Source organism: Ranitomeya variabilis, chromosome 3, assembly GCF_051348905.1.
Source record: "Ranitomeya variabilis isolate aRanVar5 chromosome 3, aRanVar5.hap1, whole genome shotgun sequence".
Taxonomy (NCBI): Eukaryota; Metazoa; Chordata; class Amphibia; order Anura; family Dendrobatidae; genus Ranitomeya; species Ranitomeya variabilis.
Genome location: NC_135234.1, coordinates 589,002,431 through 589,023,746, shown reverse-complemented (window position 1 = coordinate 589,023,746; position 21,316 = coordinate 589,002,431).

Genomic DNA, 21,316 nt, shown 5'->3' with positions numbered 1-21,316 from the left:
CTTGCTTGTCCTTTTGCAGTCCACTTGTTGTGGACTTATTGTTCAGCACATTTTATGTTTTGTTCATTTGTCCAGCTTATCAGTATGGATCTATTCAGCTAAGCTGGAAGCTCTGGGCTGCAGATTTTGCTCTCCACACCTTTAGTCAGGTGTGGAGATTTTTGCATATCTCTGCGGTGGACTTTTTATAGTTTTTATTACTGACTGCACAGTGTTTCTTTCCTTACTGTTTATCTAGCTAGAATTGGCCTCCTTTGCTAAATCTTGTTTCATACTGCGTATGTCATTTCCTTCTCCTCTCACAGCCAATATTTGTGGGGGGCTGTCCTATCCTTTGGGGATTATCTCTGAGGCAAGATAGTTTTCCTGTTTCTACCTTTAGGGGTAGCTAGTTCTCCGGCTGTGACGAGATGTCCAGGGAGTGACAGGAACATTCCACGGCTACTGCTAGTGTTGTGTTAAGATCAGGAACTGAGGTCTGTATAGTTACCACCTGCCCAGAGCTAGTCGCATGTCGCTCCTAAATTACCAGTCCATAACAGGGATCACAGGAGAAAACTTTTGAATCCTGAGTGTTGGTGGATTTATTCCTTACAGACCATGTTCCCTGCTGGAATAAATATCCAACAAACTCATTTACCATTATCAATGAATTTTCCTTGGTTTATTTCTCTACATATGTATACAGCATTACACGTATTTTTATGCTAAATTTGTTTTCTGTACTTGCACTTTTATGTTTAATTTATCCCTCATTATTTATCTGATATGTCCTTTTATTCTTTGTGATATGTCCTCTACAGAATATGACATAAGATGATAACCTGCCCCCAGTTTTATACGCAATTACTATGAACATCTCTCTGAAACACCTCTGTTAGCCATAGTTGCTTTCAGAATTGAGACCTTTTTTATCCATTTTTGTAATAAGTGTGCTTATTGAAGATTCATATGCTGGATCCTTTTTCCTTTTTTACTTGCATTTATCATGTTATAGATCCATTTGTTGCATGAATTTCTATACTAGTGAAATGGAATTTTGAACTGTAGTATGAACCTAGCCTTGCAATGACAAGCAACTAAAGGGGTTTACAAAGTTTGCAATTCACCGGACTTAGACAAGTGAACATAGCGTTTCCAACTTTATTCTAAACTGATATTTTCTATAGAGATCTACACTGCTTGCATATAGAGAATTGAAAGCTTAAATTTGTGCAAAAGGCGACTAATTAGCAATACACAGAGTTAAACATATCTTCTCTGAATTCATAAGGCATTCACTTGCTTTCATAAATTGTTTACAAGATGACACAGGTTAAACAAACAGTGGTGTAGTAATTGTAAGCGTATTGTAATACTGTATGTGCCTTATGTTTAGTTATTTCAAAAACTACTCTTTATGATCTGCATATTATAATCCTCTTACCTTCTACAGAAATAAAGCCATAATGAGCAAACATTTGGGATTATTGGATAAATAATTTTGCTCCAGCTTTTAAAATACTGTATACACTGCTGGTTAACAGCAATACATTACATAATGTATATTAGAACATTACAACATCGTATTTTCAAATGATTTTTGAATATTACTTTGGCAAATGCAAAGCACTGTAACCTGGATAATATTTTTGCATGAAAATAAGGTGACATTCCACTTTCAAATAAAAAATTCACAATAAATGCATAATGCATGGTTATATTACCCAGCGTCTACATTTTTTTTTACTTTTTCATTTCTGCCACTGTTATCTGGTTGTAAGCCTTCTCTATATGTATCTACTAGACATGAGAACACTGATTAAATTCAATTTTAGTTTGTGATGAATCTCAGGAAATTTGCTGATCCCTGTGAATACAAACCAATTGCGATTCACACGAAATACCCCAAATCTCCCCAACGTTGTCTAAGGTGCTCTTCAAATGTCCTGGTGATTTCTGTACTGGAGAAACCAGTAAAGGTAAGGTCTATGGTCTATGTGTTAGTGTGACACCATGTATGTGGCATGTATATGTACGTATACATCATCCGTGTGCAGTCTGTGTGTACCATCAGTGTGAAATGTGCTGGAATAGAATGAAGAACAATGACAGATGTTTAACCCCTTTACCCGCGAGGGTGGTTTGCACGCTAAAGACCAGGCCAATTTTTACAATTCTGACCACTGCCCCTTTATGAGGTTATAACTCTGGAACACTTCAACGGATCCCGGTGATTCTGACATTGTTTTCTCGTGACATATTGTACTTCATGATAGTGGTAAAATTGCGTTTATTTGTGAAAAAAACAGAAATTTGGCGAAAGTTTTGAAAATTTCACAATTTTGCAACTTTGAATTTTTATGCCCTTAAATCACAGAGATATGTCACACAAAATACTTAATAAGTAACATTTTCCACATGTCTAATTTACATCAGCACAATTTTGGAACCAAAATACTTTTTTGTTAGGGAGTTATAAGGGTTAAAAGTTGACCAGCAATTTCTCATTTTTACAAAACCATTTTTTTGGGGGACCATATCACATTTGAAGTCATTTTGAGGGGTCTATATGATAGAAAATAACCAAGTGTGACACCATTATAAAAACTGCACCCCTCAAGGTGCTCAAAACCACATTCAAGAAGTTTAGTAACCCTCCAGGTGTTTCACAGGAATTTTTTTTGGAATGTTTAAAAAAAATGAACAATTAACTTTTCTTCACAAAAAAATTACTTCAGCTCCAATTTGTTTATTTTACCAAGGGTAACAGGAGAAATTGGACCCCGAAAGTTGTTGTAAAATTTGTCCTGAGTATACCGATACTCCATATGTGGGGGTAAACCACTGTTTGGGCGCATGGCAGAGCTTGGGAGGGAAGGAGCACCATTTGACTTTTCCAATGCAAAATTTACTGGAATTGAGATGGAGCGCCATGTTGCGTTTGGAGAGCCCCTGATGTGCCTAAACATTGAAACCCCCCACAAGTGACACCATTTTGGAAATTAGACCCCCTAAGGAACTTATCTAGATGTGTGGTGAGCACTTTGACCCACCAAGTGCTTCACAGAAGTTTATAGTGCAGAGCCATAAAATAAAAAAATCATAATTTTTTTATTTTCCCAAGGGTAAGAGAAGAAATTGGACCCCAAACGGTGTTGTGCAATTTGTCCTGCGTACGCTGATACCCCATATGTGGGGGTTAACCACTGTTTGGGTGCATGGCAGAGCTCGGAAGGGAAGAAGCGCCGTTTGACTTTTCAATGCAAAATTGACTGGAATTGAGATGGGACACCATGTTGCGTTTGGAGAGCCCTGATGTGCCTAAACAGTGGAAACCCTCAATTCTAACTGAAACCCTAACCCAAACGCACCCCTAACCCTAATCCCAACCACACCCCTAACTCCAACCACACCCCTAACCTTAACACACCCCTAACCCTAATCCCAACCCTAACCACATCCCTAACTCCAACACACCCCTAACCCTAATCCCAACCATGAACTTAACCACACCCCTAACCATGACACACCCCTAGCCCTAATCCCAACCATAAATGTAATCCAAACCCTAACCCTAGCCCCAACCCTAGCCCTAACTCTAGCCCTAACCCTAACCTTAACCCTAGCCCTAACCCTAGCCCTAACCCTAACCCTAGCCCTAATCCTAATGGGAAAATGGAAATAAATACATTTTTTAAATGTTTAAATTTTTCCCTAACTAAGGTGGTGATGAAGGGGGGTTTGCTTTTCTTTTGTAGCGGGTTTTTTAGCGGATTTTTATGATTGGCACACTAAAAGACGCTTTTTATTGCAAAACATATTTTTGCGTTACCACTAGGGTTGTGCGACTTTTCCTTTTTTGAGGTTGAGTCGGGTTTCACGAAACCTGACTTTCTCAAAAGTCGAGTCGAGTGAAATCGGCCGATATTCTTGAAAAGTCGGGGTCGGGGATCGTCCGAAACACAAAACCCAATGCAAGGTAATGGAAAATCTATATATTTTTATATTTACTTCAGCGCGATATATGTGAAAAGCCGGTAATTCAATTGCCGGCTTTTCATTTCTCCTGCCTAAACCCGACATGATATGAGACATGGTTTACATACTGTAAACCATGTCATATTCCCCTTTTTTTTTGCATATTCCACACTACTAATGTTAGTAGTGTGTATGTGCAAAATTTCGGCGCTGTAGCTATTAAATTTAAGGGTTAAATCGCGGAAAAAATTGGCATGGGCTCCCGTGCAATTTTCTCCTCCAGAGTGGTAAAGCCAGTGACTGAGGGCAGATATTAATAGCCTAGAGAGGGTCCATGGTTATTGCCCCCCCCCCCCCCCGGCTACAAACATCTGCCCCCAGCCACCCCAGAAAAGGCACATCAGGAAGATGCGCCTATTCTGGCACTTGGCCTCTCTCTTCCCACTCCCGTGTAGCGGTGGGATATGGGGTAATGAAGGGTTAATGCCACCTTGCTATTGTAAGGTGACATTAAGCCAGATTAATAATGGAGAGGTGTCAATTATGACACCTATCCATTATTAATCCAATTGTATGAAATGGTTAAAAAAACACACACACAATATTGCAAAGTATTTTAATGAAATAAACACACAGGTTGTTGTAATATTTTATTGTTCTCTCAATCCACCTGAAGACCTTCGCTCTGTAACAAAGGAAACATAATAAACCAACAATATACATACCATCCATAGATCTGTAACGTCCCACGATGTAAAGCCATCTGAAAGCGATAAAATATTTTACAGGCAGGAGCTCTGCGAATGCAGCTGTGCTCGTGCCTGTAAACCCCGGGGAATGAAGGAAATGTAGGTCAATGACCTATAGTTACCTTCAGTCGCGGTGAGGCGCCCTCTGCTGGATGTGTCATATCATGTCTCATGTCTCATGTCTCATATCATGTCGGGTTTGTGAAGGAGAAATGAAAAGCCGGCAATTGAATTACCGGCTTTTCACATACAGTTAGGTCCATATATATTTGGACAGAGACAACATTATTCTAATTTTGGTTCTAGACATTACCACAATAAATTTTAAACAAAACGATTCAGATGCAGTTGAAGTTCAGACTTTCAGCTTTCATTTGAGGGTATCCACGTTAAAATTGGATGAAGGGTTTAGGAGTTTCAGCTCCTTAATATGTGCCACCCTGTTTTTAAAGGAACCAAAAGTAATTGGACAGATTAAATAATTGTAAATAAAATGTTCATTTCTAGTACTTGGTTGAAAATCCTTTGTTGGCAATGACAGCCTGAAGTCTTGAACTCATGGACATCACCAGACGCTGTGTTTCCTCCTTTTTGATGCTCTGCCAGGCCTTCACTGCAGTGGTTTTCAGTTGCTGTTTGTTTATGGGCCTTTCTGTCTGAAGTTTAGCCTATAACAAGTGAAATGCATGCTCAATTGGGTTCAGATCAGGTGACTGACTTGGCCATTCAAGAATATTCCACTTCTTTGCTTTAATAAACTCCTGAGTTGCTTTGGCTTTATGTTTTGGGTCATTGTCCATCTGTAGTATGAAACGACGACCAATCAGTTTGGCTGCATTTGGCTGGATCTGAGCACACAGTATGGCTCTGAATACCTCAGAATTCATTCGGCTGCTTCTGTCCTGTGTCACATCATCAATAAACACTAGTGACCCAGTGCCACTGGCAGCCATGCATGCCCAAGCCATCACATTGCCTCTGCAGTGTTTTACAGATGATGTGGTATGCTTTGGATCATGAGCTGTACCACGCCTTCGCCATACTTTTCTCTTTCCATCATTCTGGTAGAGGTTGATCTTGGTTTCATCTGTCCAAAGAATGTTCTTCCAGAACTGTGCTGGCTTTTTTAGATGTTTTTTAGCAAAGTCCAGTCTAGCCTTTTTCTTCTTGATGCTTATGAGTGGCTTGCACCGTGCAGTGAACCCTCTGTAGTTACTTTCATGCAGTCTTCTCTTTATGGTAGATTTGGATATTGATACGCCGACCTCCTGGAGAGTGCTGTTCACTTGGTTGGCTGTTGTGAAGAGGTTTCTCTTCACCATGGAGATTATTCTGCGATCATCCACCGCTGTTGTCTTCCGTGGGCGCCCAGGTCTTTTTGAATTGATGAGTTCACCAGTGCTTTCTTTCTTTCTCAGGATGTACCAAACTGTAGATTTTGCCACTCCTAATATTGTAGCAATTTTTCAGATGGTTTTTTTTCTGTTTTCGCAGCTTAAGGATGGCTTGTTTCACCTGCATGGAGAGCTCCTTTGACCGCATGTTTACTTCACAGCAAAACCTTCCAAATGCAAGCACCACACCTCAAATCAACTCCAGGCCTTTTATCTGCTTAATTCAGAATGACATAATGAAGGGATTGCCCACAACTGTCCATGAAATAGCCTTGGAGTCAATTGTCCAATTACTTTTGGTCCCTTTAAAAACAGGGTGGCACATGTTAAGGAGCGGAAGCTCCTAAACCCTTCATCCAATTTTAATGTGGATACCCTCAAATGAAAGCTGAAAGTCTGAACTTCAACTGCATCTGAATTGTTTTGTTTAAAAATCATTGTGGTAATGTCTATAACCAAAATTAGAAAAAGGTTGTCTCTGTCCAAATATATATGGACCTAACTGTATATCACGCTGAAGTAAATATAAATATAAATATATATATATATATATATATATATATATATATGTGTGTCTCTATGACATATACAGTTTACATATATATATATATATATATATATATATATATATATATATATATATATACACTCACCGGCCACTTTATTAGGTACACCTGTCCAACTTCTTGTTAACACTTAATTTCTAATCAGCCAATCACATGGCGGCAACTCAGTGCATTTAGGCATGTAGACATGGTCAAGACAATCTCCTGCAGTTCAAACCGAGCATCAGTATGGGGAAGAAAGGTGATTTGAGTGCCTTTGAACGTGGCATGGTTGTTGGTGCCAGAAGGGCTGGTCTGAGTATTTCAGAAACTGCTGATCTACTGGGATTTTCACGCACAACCATCTCTAGGGTTTACAGAGAATGGTCCGAAAAATAAAAAAAATCCAGTGAGCGGCAGTTCTGTGGGCGGAAATGCCTTGTTGATGCCAGAGGTCAGAGGAGAATGGGCAGACTGGTTCGAGCTGATAGAAAGGCAACAGTGACTCAAATCGCCACCCGTTACAACCAAGGTAGGCCTAAGAGCATCTCTGAACGCACAGTGCGTCGAACTTTGAGGCAGATGGGCTACAGCAGCAGAAGACCACACCGGGTACCACTCCTTTCAGCTAAGAACAGGAAACGGAGGCTACAATTTGTACAAGCTCATCGAAATTGGACAGTAGAAGATTGGAAAAACGTTGCTTGGTCTGATGAGTCTCGATTTCTGCTGCGACATTCGGATGGTAGGGTCAGAATTTGGCGTAAACAACATGAAAGCATGGATCCATCCTGCCTTGTATGGAGCATCTTTGGGATGTGCAGCCGACAAATCTGCGGCAACTGTGTGATGCCATCATGTCAATATGGACCAAAATCTCTGAGGAATGCTTCCAGCACCTTGTTGAATCTATGCCATGAAGAATTGAGGCAGTTCTGAAGGCAAAAGGGGGTCCAACCCGTTACTAGCATGGTGTACCTAATAAAGTGGCCGGTGAGTGTATATATATATATATATAAAAAACGAAACCCGACTTTGGAGCGAAGATCGCCGACGGCCGACCCGATCCCACAGTGAGATCGGGTCGGGTTTCACGAAACCCGACTTTCCCAAAAGTCGGCGACTTTTGAAATTGTCCGATCTGTTTCGCTCAACCCTAGTTACCACATTTTGAGAGCTATAATTTTTCCATATTTTGGTCCACAGAGTCATGTGAGGTCTTGTTTTTTGTGGGACCAGTTGACATTTTTATTGGATATACATATTAAGGGGGCACCACAGTCAGAACAGTGTGATCTACACCATGGTCTACCAAATTGAGCATGGTTAAAGAAGAAACAGAAAAGAGTTGGTCATATAAACGGGGATCACCACACACATGGAATTTGGCTAAAGTGAATACAGCTTTTTATTCATGTGCAATCTAATATATAATTGCCTAGAATACTACTTCCTGCAATTTGTGCCAACTTCCGTGGCTTTGTCCGGAGCTATTGTCCGGAGCTATTGTCCGGAGCTATTGTCCGGAGCTAATGTCCGGAGCTAATGTCCGGAGCTAATGTCCGGAGATAAGTGACGTCACCAGTGTCCTACACCCAGGCAGAGCACAGTGGCCCCAGGCAGAGCACAGGGGCCCTAGGCAGAACTTGGGGCCCCAGGCAGAGCACAGGGGCCCCAGGCAGAGCACAGGGGCCCCAGGCAGCATATGGGGCCCCAGGCAGAGCACAGTGGCCCCAGGCAGAGCACACACCAAATCGGAGGCCGAGGGGCCACGCCAACGAAATCGGAGGCCGAGGAGAACCGCCCACCAAATCGAAGGCCGAGCGGCCCCGCCCACCAAAGCGGAGGCCGAGGGGCCCGGCCCCGCCCACCAAAGCGGAGGCCGAGGGGCCCCGACCACCACATCGGAGGCCGAGGGGCCCCGCCCACCAAATCGGAGGCCGAGGGTCCCCGCCCACCAAATCGGAGGCCGAGGGTCCCCGCCCACCAAATCGGAGGCCGAGCGGCCCCGCCCACCAAAGCGGAGGCCGAGGGGCCCGGCCCCGCCCACCAAAGTGGAGGCCGAGGGGCCCCGACCACCACATCGGAGGCCGAGGGGCCCCGCCCACCAAATCGGAAGCCGAGGGTACCCGCCCACCAAATCGGAGGCCGAGGGTCCCCGCCCACCAAAGCGGAGGCCGAGGGGCCCGGCCCCGCCCACCAAGGCGGAGGCCGAGGGGCCCCGACCACCACATCGGAGGCTGAGGGGCCCCGCCCACCAAATCGGAGGCCGAGGGTCCCCGCCCACCAAATCGGAGGCCGAGGGTCCCCGCCCACCAAATCGGAGGCCGAGGGTCCCCGCCCACCAAATCGGAGGCCGAGGGTCCCCGCCCACCAAATCGGAGGCCGAGGGGCCCCGCCCACCAAATCGGAGGCCGAGGGTCCCCGCCCACCAAATCGGAGGTCGAGGGTCCCCGCCCACCAAATCGGAGGCCGAGGGTCCCCGCCCACCAAATCGGAAGCCGGGGGTCCCCGCCCACCACATCGGAGGCCGAGGGGCCCCGCCCACCAAATCAGAGGCTGAGGGTCCCCGCCCACCAAATCGGAGGCCGAGGGTCCCCGCCCACCAAATCGGAGGCCGTGGGTCCACACCATCCAAATCTGAGGCCGAGGGGCCCCGTCCACCAAATCGGAGGCCGACGGGCCCCACCCACCAAAGCGGAGGCCGAGGGTCCCCGCCCACCAAATCGGAGGCCGAGGGTCCCCGCACACCAAATCGGAGGCCGAGGGTCCCCGCCCACCAAATCGGAGGCCGAGGGGCCCCACCAACCAAATCGGAGGCCGAGGAGCCCCGCCCACCAAATCGAAGGTCGAGGGGCCCCGCCCACGAAAGCGGAGGCCGAGGGTCCCCGCACACCAAATCGGAGGCCGAGGGTCCCCACCCACCAAATCGGAGGCCGAGGGGCCCCGCCTACCAAAGCGGAGGCCGATGGTCCCCGACCACCAAATCGGAGGCCGAGGGTCCCTGCCCACCAAATCGGAGGCCGAGGGTCCCCGCCCACCAAATCGGAGGCCAAGGGTCCCCGCCCACCAAATCGGAGGCCGAGAGTCCCCGCCCACCAAATCGGAGGCCGAGGGGCCCCGCCAACCAAATCGGAGGCCGAGGGGCTTCGCCAACCAAATCGGAGGCCGAGGAGCCCCGCCCACCAAATCGAAGGCCGAGCGGCCCCGCCCACCAAAGCGGAGGCCGAGGGGCCTGGCCCCGCCCACCAAAGCGGAGGCCGAGGGGCCCCGCCCACCACATCGGAGGCCGAGGGGCCCCGCCCACCAAATCGGAGGCCGAGGGTCCCCGCCCACCAAATCGGAGGCCGAGGGTCCCCGCCCACCAAATCGGAGGCCGAGGGTCCCCGCCCACCAAATTGGAGGCCGAGGGTCCCCGCCCACCAAATTGGAGGCCGAGGGTCCCCGCCCACCAAATCGGAGGATAAGGGGCCCCGCCAACCAAATCGGAGGCCAAGGGGCCCCGCCAACCAAATCGGAGGCCGAGGAGCCCCGCCCAACAAATCGAAGGCTGAGCGACCCCGCCCACCAATCCAGAGGCCGAGGGGCCCGGACCACCACATCGGAGGCCGAGGGGCCCCGCCCACCAAATCGGAGGCCGAGGGTACCCGCCCACCAAATCGGAGGCCGAGGGTCCCCGCCCACCAAATCGGAGGCCGAGGGTCCCCGCCCACCAAATCGGAGGCCGAGGGTCCCCGCCCACCAAATCGGAGGCCGAGGGTCTCCACCCACCAAATCGGAGGCCGAGGGTCCCCACCCACCAAATCGGAGGCCGAGGGTCCCCGCCCACCAAATCGGAGGCCGAGGGTCCCCGCCCACCAAATCGGAGGCCGAGGGTCCCCACCCACCAAATCGGAGGCCGAGGGTCCCCGCCCACCAAATCGGAGGCCGAGGGTCCCCGCCTACCAAATCGGAGGCCGAGGGTCCCCGCCCACCAAATCGGAGGCCGAGGGTCCCCGCCCACCAAATCGGAGGCCGAGGGGCCCTGCCCACCGAATCGGAGGCCGAGGGTCCCCGCCCACCGAATCAGAGGCCGAGAGTCCCCGCCCACCAAATCGGAGGATAAGGGGCCCCGCCAACCAAATCGGAGGCCGAGGGGCCCCGCCAACCAAATCGAAGGCCGAGGAGCCCCGCCCAACAAATCGAAGGCCGAGGGGCCCCGCCCACCACATCGGAGGCCGAAGGGCCCAGCCCACCAAATCGGAGGCCGAGGGGCCCCGCCCACCACATCGGAGGCCGAAGGGCCCAGCCCACCAAATCGGAGGCCGAGGGTCCCCGCCCACCAAATCGGAGGCCTAGGGTCCCCACCCACCAAATCGGAGGCCGAGGGTCCCCGCCCACCAAATCGGAGGACGAGGGTCCACACCAACCAAATCGGAGGCCGAGGGGCCCCGCCCACCAAATCGGAGGCCGAGGGTCCCCGCCCACCAAATCGGAGGCCGAGGGTCCCCGCCCACCAAATCGGAGGCCGAGGGTCCCCGCCCACCAAATCGGAGGCCGAGGGTCCCCGCCCACCAAATCGGAGGCCGAGGGTCCCCGCCCACCAAATCGGAGGCCGATGGGCCCCGCCCACCAAATCGGAGGCCGAGGGTCCCCGCCCACCAAATCGGAGGCCGAGGGTCCCCGCCCACCAAATCGGAGGCCGAGGGTCCCCGCCCACCAAATCGGAGGCCGAGGGTCCCCGCCCACCAAATCGGAGGCCGAGGGTCCACACCAACCAAATCGGAGGCCGAGGGGCCCCGCCCACCAAATCGAAGGCCGAGGGGCCCCACCCACCAAAGCGGAGGCCGAGGGTCCCCGCACTCCAAATCGGAGGCAGAGGGACCCCGCCCACCAAATCGGAGGCCGAGGGGCCCTGCCCACCAAAGCGGAGGCCGAGGGTCCCCGACCACCAAATCGGAGGCCGAGGGTCCCTGCCCACCAAATCGGAGGCCGAGGGTCCCCGCCCACCAAATCGGAGGCCGAGGGTCCCCGCCCACCAAATCGGAGGCCGAGGGTCCCCGCCCACCAAATTGGAGGCCAGGGGTCCCCGCCCACCAAATCGGAGGCCGATGGGCCCCGCCCACCAAATCGGAGGCCGAGGGTCCCCGCCCACCAAATCGGAGGCCGAGGGTCCCCGCCCACCAAATCGGAGGCCGAGGGTCCCCACCCACCAAATCGGAGGCCGAGGGTCCCCGCCCACCAAATCGGAGGCCGAGGGTCCACACCAACCAAATCGGAGGCCGAGGGGCCCCGCCCACCAAATCGAAGGCCGAGGGGCCCCACCCACCAAAGCGGAGGCCGAGGGTCCCCGCTCACCAAATCGGAGGCAGAGGGACCCCGCCCGCCAAAGCGGAGGCCGAGGGTCCCCGACCACCAAATCGGAGGCCGAGGGTCCCCGCCCACCAAATCGGAGGCCGAGGGTCCCCGCCCACCAAATCGGAGGCCGAGGGTCCCCGCCCACCAAATCGGAGGCCGAGAGTCCCCGCCCACCAAATCGGAGGCCGAGGGGCCCCGCCAACCAAATCGGAGGCCGAGGAGCCCCGCCCACCAAATCGAAGGCCGAGCGGCCCCGCCCACCAAAGCGGAGGCCGAGGGGCCCGGCCCCGCCCACCAAAGCGGAGGCCGAGGGGCCCCGCCCACCACATCGGAGGCCGAGTGTCCCCGCCCACCAAATTGGAGGCCGAGGGTCCCCACCCACCAAATCGGAGGCCGAGGGTCCCCGCCCACCAAATTGGAGGCCGAGGGTCCCCGCCCACCAAATTGGAGGCCGAGGGTCCCCGCCCACCAAATTGGAGGCCGAGGGTCCCCGCCCACCAAATCGGAGGCCGAGGGTCCCCGCCCACCAAATCGGAGGCCGAGGGGCCCCGCCAACCAAATCGGAGGCTGAGGGGCCCCGCCCACAAAATCGGAGGCCGTGGGGCCCCACCAACCAAAGCGGAGGCCGAGGGTCCCCGCCCACCAAATCGGAGGCAGAGGGACCCCGCCCACCAAATTGGAGGCCGAGGGGCCCCGCCCACCAAATCGGAGGCCGAGGGTCCCAGCCCACCAAATCGGAGGCCGGTCCCCGCCCACTAAATCGGAGGCCGAGGGTCCCCACCCACCAAATCGGAGGACGAGGAGCCCCGCCCACCAAAAGTAAGTGCGGCCCCAAAAGTAAGTGCGCCCCCGGGTGCAAAAGTAAGTGCGCCCCCGGGTGCAAAAGTAAATGCGCCCCCGGGTGCAAAAGTAAGTGCGCCCCCGGGTGCAAAAGTAAGTGCGCCCCCGGGTGCAAAAGTAAGTGCGCCCCCGGGTGCAAAAGTAAGTGCGCCCCCGGGTGCAAAAGTAAGTGCGCCCCCGGGTGCAAAAGTAAGCGGGCCCCCGGGTGCAAAAGTAAGCGCGCCCCCGGCCCCGGGTGCAAAAGTAAGCGCGCCCCCCAGTACCGTGTGTGAAAAGTGCTGCTGTAAAGCTGGTAGCGCTGTTCAAGCACCATGTATTTCCTTCAGGAAATGCCCATCTAATATATAATTGCCTAGAATACTACTTCCTGCAATTTGTGCCAACTTCCGTGGCTTTGTCAGGAGCTAATGTCCGGAGATAATGTCCGGAGCTAATGTCCGGAGATAATGTCTGGAGATAATGTCCGGAGCTAATGTCCGGAGATAAGTGACGTCACCAGTGTCCTACACCCAGGCAGAGCACAGGGGCCCCAGGCAGCATATGGGGCCCCAGGCAGAGCACAGTGGTCCCAGGCAGAGCACAGGGGCCCCAGGCAGCCTATGGGGCCCCAGGCAGAGCACAGTGGCTCCAGGCAGAGCACAGGGGCCCCAGGCAGCATATGGGGCCCCAGGCAGAGCACAGGGGCCCCAGGCAGCATATGGGGCCCCAGGCAGAGCACAGTGGCCCCAGGCAGAGCACACACCAAATCGGAGGCCGAGGGGCCCCGCCAACGAAATCGGAGGCCGAGGGTCCCCGCCCACCAAATCGGAGGCCGGTCCCCGCCCACTAAATCGGAGGCCGAGGGTCCCCACCCACCAAATCGGAGGACGAGGAGCCCCGCCCACCAAAAGTAAGTGCGGCCCCAAAAGTAAGTGCGCCCCCGGGTGCAAAAGTAAGTGCGCCCCCGGGTGCAAAAGTAAGTGCACCCCCGGGTGCAAAAGTAAGTGCGCCCCCGGGTGCAAAAGTAAGTGCGCCCCCGGGTGCAAAAGTAAGTGCGCCCCCGGGTGCAAAAGTAAGTGCGCCCCCGGGTGCAAAAGTAAGTGCGCCCCCGGGTGCAAAAGTAAGCGCTCCCCCGGGTGCAAAAGTAAGCGCGCCCCCGGCCCCGGGTGCAAAAGTAAGCGCGCCCCCCAGTCCCGTGTGTGAAAAGTGCTGCTGTAAAGCTGGTAGCGCTGTTCAAGCACCATGTATTTCCTTCAGGAAATGCCCATCTAATATATAATTGCCTAGAATACTACTTCCTGCAATTTGTGCCAACTTCCGTGGCTTTGTCAGGAGCTAATGTCCGGAGATAATGTCCGGAGCTAATGTCCGGAGATAATGTCCGGAGCTAATGTCCGGAGATAAGTGACGTCACCAGTGTCCTACACCCAGGCAGAGCACAGGGGCCCCATGCAGCATATGGGGCCCCAGGCAGAGCACAGTGGTCCCAGGCAGAGCACAGGGGCCCCAGGCAGCCTATGGGGCCCCAGGCAGAGCACAGTGGCCCCAGGCAGAGCACAGGGGCCCCAGGCAGCATATGGGGCCCCAGGCAGAGCACAGTGGCCCCAGGCAGAACATGGGGCCCCAGGCAGAGCACAGTGGCCCCAGGCAGAGCACAGGGGCCCCAGGCAGAACATGGGGCCCCAGGCAGAGCACAGGGGCCCCAGGCAGAGCACAGGGGCCCCAGGCAGCATGTGGGGCCCCAGGCAGAGCACAGGGGCCCCAGGCAGCATATGGGGCCCCAGGCAGCATATGGGGCCCCAGGCAGAGCACAGTGGCCCCAGGCAGAGCACAGGGGCCCCAGGCAGCATATGGGGCCCCAGGCAGAGCACAGTGGTCCCAGGCAGAGCACAGGGGCCCCAGGCAGAACATGGGGCCCCAGGCAGAGCACAGGGGCCCCAGGCAGAGCACAGGGGCCCCAGGCAGCATATGGGGCCCCAGGCAGAGCACAGTGGTCCCAGGTAGAGCACAGGGGCCCCAGGCAGCCTATGGGGCCCCAGGCAGAGCACAGGGGCCCCAGGCAGCATATGGGGCCCCAGGCAGAGCACAGGGGCCCCAGGCAGCATATGGGGCCCCAGGCAGAGCACAGTGGCCCCAGGCAGAGCACAGGGGCCCCAGGCAGAACATGGGGCCCCAGGCAGAGCACAGGGGCCCCAGGCAGCATATGGGGCACCAGGCAGAGCACAGGGGCCCCGGGCAGCATATGGGGCCCCAGGCAGAGCACAGCGATATTTTGGACCACTGTGCGGTGTTTCAGACCCCCTGTGTGATGTCTGGGGCCCTGTTCTTAAGTATATTAAAGATTAAAGTAACGTATATTAAAGTATATTATAGATCAAATTTGACACGTTTATGAGCACCATTGAGTGATATACTCAAGAATGACATAATTTTTCAACATTTTATGGTTTCAAACTGTAAACACTCAGAGTTTTTTTTACTTCAACCAGAAAACCTTAACGGTTCATAAAAAACTTGACTGTTCAGGATATGATAAAAGTCATAGTATTCTGAATCTTTAACTTATAAAGATACCTTTACATGGGGTGATTATTGGTTCCAGAGAGGCTTTCGGCCGATAATCGTACACATGGCTGGTGACAGGACAATACAATATAAACGTTCAATGGTAATCACTGATAACAGTAAAATCTAATATATAATTGCCTAGAATACTACTTCCGGCAATTTGTGCCAACTTCCGTGGCTTTGTCCGGAGATAATGTCCGGAGATAAGTGACGTCACCAGCGTCCTACACCCGCTCAGGGTGGACAAAGATATATGCCTTCGTGGTGCGCGGCACTTTTCTGATTGGTTGCCGCCTGCCGCGAGCGACCAATCAGAAATGTGCCGTACTGTCAAGAATTGTCAAGAGCTGGTGAGTGCAGCCATTTTTTGTTCTTTCTTACTATTATTTATTAATTGTATTATTCTTACATTTGAATAAATAAAGTATATATGGATTCTAGACTCCCGATTCTTTAGAATCGGGCTGCCATCTAGTTACATATAAGAACATATAATAGAAAAAACACACACAATTTAAAAACAATTAAAAAGGAAACATACTTGTCCCCTATACACAAAGCCCACAATATGGCTAATACCTGTGCAGGTATACTAGGACACCTAACCCTAAATGGGGTACCTATATGACCTATATGGATTGCATATCATATAGTAGAACAAAACCTGTTAATAAATCTTGAAGATGGAATAGCATCTAAATATAACACTTCCCTACTGCTGTGCCATGCAAGCAATCATAGGGGAAAGAGTTGTTTTGTACAATAAGCTTGACAGTGTCCCACCAATAAACAATAGCAATTTACCACAAAAGTGCTGCCTATTATATAACCAATACCGCAACCACCCAAAGAGAAATACATCTATTGGGTGTATACATGAGTGATAATCTTAGCTTACATCAGCTGCTGTAGCTGACTGTGAGCTCATGCAGAGGACCTCATATAGAACCTATGCTATTACATCTTCAAGATTTATTAACAGGTTTTGTTCTACTATATGATATGTAATCACAGTGCTGTCCATATAGGTACCCCATTTAAGGTTAGGTGTCCTAGTATGCCTGTGCAGGTATTAGCCATATTGTGGGCTTTGTGTATAGGGAACAAGTATGTTTCCTTTTTAATTGTTTTTAAATTGACGTTTTTATTGGTAACATTTTCGGGCACGTGACATTTTTTGATCGCTTTTTATTCCGATTTTTGTGAGGCAAAATGACCAAAAACCAGCAATTTGTGAATTTATTTTTTTTGTGGGGGGCGTTTATACCATTCCACGCTTGGTAAAATGGATAGAGCAGTTTTATTCTTCGGGTCAGTACGATTACAGCGATACCTCATTTATATCATTTTTTTATGTTTTGGCGCTTTTATACGATAAAAACTATTTTATAGAAAAAATAATTATTTTTGCATCGCTTTATTCAGAGGACTATAACGTTTTAATTTTTTCACTGATGTTGCTATATGGCTCGTTTTTTGCTGGACAAGATGACGTTTTCAGCGGTACCATGGTTATTTATATCCGTCTTTTTGATCGCGTGTTATTCCACTTTTTGTTTGGCGGTATGCTAATAAAGCGTGTTTACGGTGTTTACTGAAGGGGTTAACTAGTGGGACAGTTTTATAGGTCGGGTCCTTACGGACGCGGCAATACTAAATATGTGTACTTTTATTGTTTTTTTTTTTATTTAGATAAAGAAATGTATTTATGGGAATAAAATTATTATTTTTTTATTTTTTTTATTTTTTTAACACATCTGAATATTTTTTTTTTACACTATAACATTGCCCCGGGGGGCATCATGTTATAGTGTAAGATCGCTGATCTGTCACTTTGCACAGCACTGTATCAGCGATCTGACATGCAGGGCTGCAGGCTTACCAGTGCTTGCTCTGAGCAGGCACCGGTAAGTCACCTCCCTGCAGGACCCGGATGCAGCCCCGTGGCCATTTTGGATCCGGGGCCTGCAGGGTGAAGAAGGTAGGATACCCTCAGAGGTAGGATACCCTCAACCCCCTCCCTGCGCGATGCTTCCCTATGCCCCCAGAACACTGCGATCATGTAGTATTTCAGGGGTTAATTTGCCAGGGGCGGTCCATCACCGCTCCTGGCACATAGTGCCGGATGTCAGCTGAGATAGTCAGCTGACACCAGGCTGCGATCGGCCGCGCTCCCCCCGTGAGCGTGGCCGATCGCTATGACGTACTATCCCGTCGGTGGGCATACGGGCCCACCCCACCTCGACGGGATAGTACGTCACATGTCAGAAAGGAGTTAAGTGTTAGATATGCAAACATAAAGAAATATGTCAGTGAGCTATATAATCAGTGATTCACATGTGTAGCTTTCTATACTTGCATTTAGCACACAAATAAATGAAAGAATGGTGTGGGATTCCCCCTATTTTTAATAACCAGCTGAGGGAAAGCAGACCATAGTGAGCTGATTTTAATAGTCTGGGAAGGAGTCAATATCCGTGGAGCTTTCTTGTGTATTAATATCAGCTCACAGCTGTCTGCTTAGCCTTTAATGGTCATTAAAAAAGGGACCCTAAAAAAAAAGACGTGAGGTCCCAACTATTTTTTTCAATATCTAGCAAAGGCTAAGCATAAAGCTGCGGGCTGGGAATATTGGCCCCTCTCCCAGCATAATAAGACCAGTCCCCAGCCGCCCCAGAAATGGTGCCATTAGATGCACCAATTTTTCTCACTAAGCCTCGGCTCTTCTCGATTGCCACCACACAAGGGCAATTGGACTACTGGTTTTGGGATTGATGTCAGCTGTGTAACCTTTTCTGACATGAAACCAAGAGGATAGTAATTTAGAGGTGTCACACCCCCCATTACTAACCCTGAAGTCAAAATAAATAAACTCATACGCACACACAGAAAAGTTCTTTCAATTGTAAAAAGCACTCCCAACAATTACCGTACTCTCTTTTCTTACCCATTTTTTTTAAGTTAATCCACAGGGGTTTGCCATAAGTCCATACTATGGAGGTTACAAAGTGTGCATCTTACAAGCAATTTTTTTGCATACCAATTTAATTCATCAATTTTACATCTGTACAACGTAATCAATACAGTTCCCTAGCATTCCTGAATGCATTTTCTGAAGGAAGAATTTTTTTGGGGGGGATGAATTTAGTAGAATAAATAAAGAATATTTCTGAAAAATCTAGACTCTTGAATCTTCAGGTCTGTTTTGCACATAAGTTTTACTAGTCTCATGGGACAACCATACACGCTACACCTATATAGCAGCCTGCATTAAGCTTTCTGTACATGTAGCTCACTACCAAGCACATCTTATTACAGCCTTTTGGCATGTGTTAAACAATTGGGGTTGAAAAAAATTGAAAATGTTTGTACAACCTGGTAAATAAGTGAATGGTAAAGGGAAAAGTGGCGATTGATGGTGTAGTGTAATCTAGTGCAGTGTGCAGACTCTGCAGTAGTGAATAAGCTATGGACACTCTAGTGTTAATTGACTAGAAAATTTATCACTTAATCAGCATAATCAAGCAAGCTGGCCAACAAAATGGGAACAGTTAAGGCCCCGTCTCACATAGCGAGATCGCTAGCGAGATCGCTGCTGAGTCACTAGTTTTGTGACGCAACAGTGACCTCAGTAGCGATCTCGCTATGTGTGACACGTACCAGCGATCAGGCCCCTGCTGTGAGATCGCTGGTCGTGTCGGAATGGCCTGGACCTTTTTTTGGTCGTTGAGGTCCCGCTGACATCGCTGAATCGGTGTGTGTGACACCGATCCAGCGATGTCTTCACTGGTAACCAGGGTAAACATCGGGTTACTAAGCGCAGGGCCGCGCTTAGTAACCCGATGTTTACCCTGGTTACCAGCGTAAATGTAAAAAAAAAACAAACAGTACATACTCACCATCTGATGTCCGTCAGGTCCCTTGCCGTCTGCTTCCTGCTCTGACTGAGCGCCGCAAAGTGAAAGTGAAAGCAGATCACAGCGGTGACGTCACCGCTGGGCTCTGCTCTCACTGTACGGCGGCTCAGTCAGAGCAGGAAGCAGACAGCAAGGGACCTGACGGACACCGAAAGGCGAGTATGTACTGTTTGGTTTTTTTGGTAACCAGGGTAAACATCGGGTTACTAAGCGCGGCCCTGCGCTTAGTAACCCGATGTTTACCCTGGTTACCCGGGTGCTGCAGGGGGACTTCGGCATCGTTGAAGACAGTTTCAACGATGCCGAAGTCGTTCCCCTGATCGTTGGTCGCTGGAGAGAGCTGTCTGTGTGACAGCTCCCCAGCGACCACACAGCGACTTACCAACGATCACGGCCAGGTCGTATCGCTGGTCGTGATCGTTGGTAAATCGCTATGTGAGACGGGGCCTTTAAAGCTTTCCGCTCTTAACCTTTTCACTCCAGAGCCTGTTGTCGTCTTCGTGAACAGGCCAATTTTTCAATTCTGGCCAGTGTCAATTTATGAAGTAATAACTCAGAAATGCTTCAATGCATCCCACTGATTCTGATAATGTTTTTTTATGACATATTGTACTTCATGATAGTGGCAAAATCTGTTCCATATAACTTGCATTTTTTTCTGAAAATATCAAAAATTTGGGAAACATTTTGAACATTTCACAATTTTCCAAATGTTATTATGTTATGCCCGTAGACCAGAGATATACATCACATAAAATAGTCCATAAATAAAATTTCAAACATGCCTACTTTGTATCAGCACAATTTTTGAAACATAAATTTTTTGTTAAGAAGTTATAAGGGTTAAAAGAAGAGATGAGCGAACGTGCTAGGAAAACGTCCACCAATCTCAAACTCGGATTTGTGTTCGCTTTCACAAGCATTTTTACTCAAAGTCGGCAAAATTCAATCTCAGTTCAATAAATCATTGCTTTTCCACTAATGCTTTTGTTATTACTTTGGCTTGGATAGTAGTGCTGTATGATGAGCTGGGGGAACGGGGGACATGTTTGCTGAGGGGAGAGGGTGTGGAGAGGTTAAAGAAGCTGTTGTCTTTCCTCACCCTTAACTTTATGTGTGTTGAATCCAGAAGCTTATCAGGGTCCAGAAACCATCCACAACATCATGACACAAGTTCTTCAGTGATTGGCTGCTGAAGTCACATGACATCTTGTTTAGCATGCGCCATTTTGTCAGTGCCGCAATGTAGGGAGGTTGCTTCTGTGCTAGCGCTTCTGCTAAAAGTGAACTTGTCATTTAAATAGATACGATCCTGTCCTGTGTGAAATCAACCTTCCAGCATCGAACTACATTGTGAAAAAATTGAGTGTCTGTCTCCGGAGGCTCCACTTGCTGTTCCAAATCGTTTGTGATAAAACTGTGCTTCCCTGGCAAATCAGAAGGTCATATTTTCATGTAAAAATCGTTAGGCCTAATATTGGGGTGTAGCCACAAGGCCCAATTATCAATTCCAAATCGCTTGTGTTAAAACTGTGTTCCAGTAACAATTAGAAGGCCAGACTTCTAAGTAAAAAATGTAAGGTATAACAGTGTTGTTCAGGCACACTATTCATTTAGTGATAGATGACTGAAGGCTGTGGGCCTAAGGTTGTGAAACAGCAGGTCACAAGAGGTGAAGGCAATTATAACATGAGTGGGAAAAAGCAAGGTTGTGGGGAAAGGGGGAATAGGTTTGGTGCTCGACGGGTGCGTGGATTACGTGTTAATGTTACTGAAAGCTCTACTGAACAAATACTGTCTCATCCTATCCAAAAACCACTGACAAAATCTGTCACTGGACAGCCTACTCGGCTACCTTCCTTTGGCAGCCACACAGCGGTACGTCTTGTACATGAGTCTCAGAAAGTGCATGTGCTACAGTGTATGGCAAGCGCTGTATTCAATGTCCTCTCCTCCTATTCCACAACATCCCACTCAGTACAATCCTCAGAGATGGAACCCCAAACAACCTTGTTTTCCCCGTCAAA